Genomic DNA, 745 nt, shown 5'->3' with positions numbered 1-745 from the left:
TCTTTGTTAATATCAAATATTCTAATTCCCCCAACTGTTTCATTATTTGTTTGTAGTCTGTGTGTTCAAACCAAGATCCAAATAAAGGCCCCACCCTGCTTTGGCTGACAAGACTGAAAAGCCCTTTTCTTTAATTTCTTTTAATGTACAGATTACTTTTTCATTTTTTTAATTGAATAACTACATCTTTTGTCCTACAAAATCTCCTACATTCTTGAATTTTGTTTCCTGTATGTGTATTTGTTTTTTTAAAAAGTATTACATTATTTTATCTACACAACTACCTGATTAAGTGGGTACAAAAGATTTTTTTCCCACTTAGCAAATGAGTTAATCAGGGTATGGAGAGATGAAGAAAGTAATTTTTCCAAACTCACAGTAAGTAGTTGAACCACAGGATCAGAATTTAGAAAACCCATTTCTTAGACCAAGAGCTCTTTTTACCTGAAGACTGGGCATCTTATTTCATAAATTAAAGCAGTACCAAAAGCATCAGAAAATCCTGAGACTTTTAAATAAAAAAAAAAATTAAGCTATTATCAGTACAATTTTATAAATGCTTTGTGATTTCTAAAAAGTGATCCATGTATACTGAGTTATGCAAGCATCATTCTCATGAACAAGCAGCAGCTGCTGAGCCCCAATATATGTATTTATCTTTACATGTCTATGGTAGTATATGTGCCTGTACACTTTTCTTAAGTTTATTCTTACATATCATCCATACATTTGAGTATTTGTCTTA

The sequence above is a fragment of the Galeopterus variegatus genome, unplaced genomic scaffold (assembly GCF_000696425.1).
Source record: "Galeopterus variegatus unplaced genomic scaffold, G_variegatus-3.0.2 Scaffold202, whole genome shotgun sequence".
In the NCBI taxonomy this organism is placed as follows: domain Eukaryota; kingdom Metazoa; phylum Chordata; class Mammalia; order Dermoptera; family Cynocephalidae; genus Galeopterus; species Galeopterus variegatus.
Note: the sequence above shows the minus strand (reverse complement) of the source record.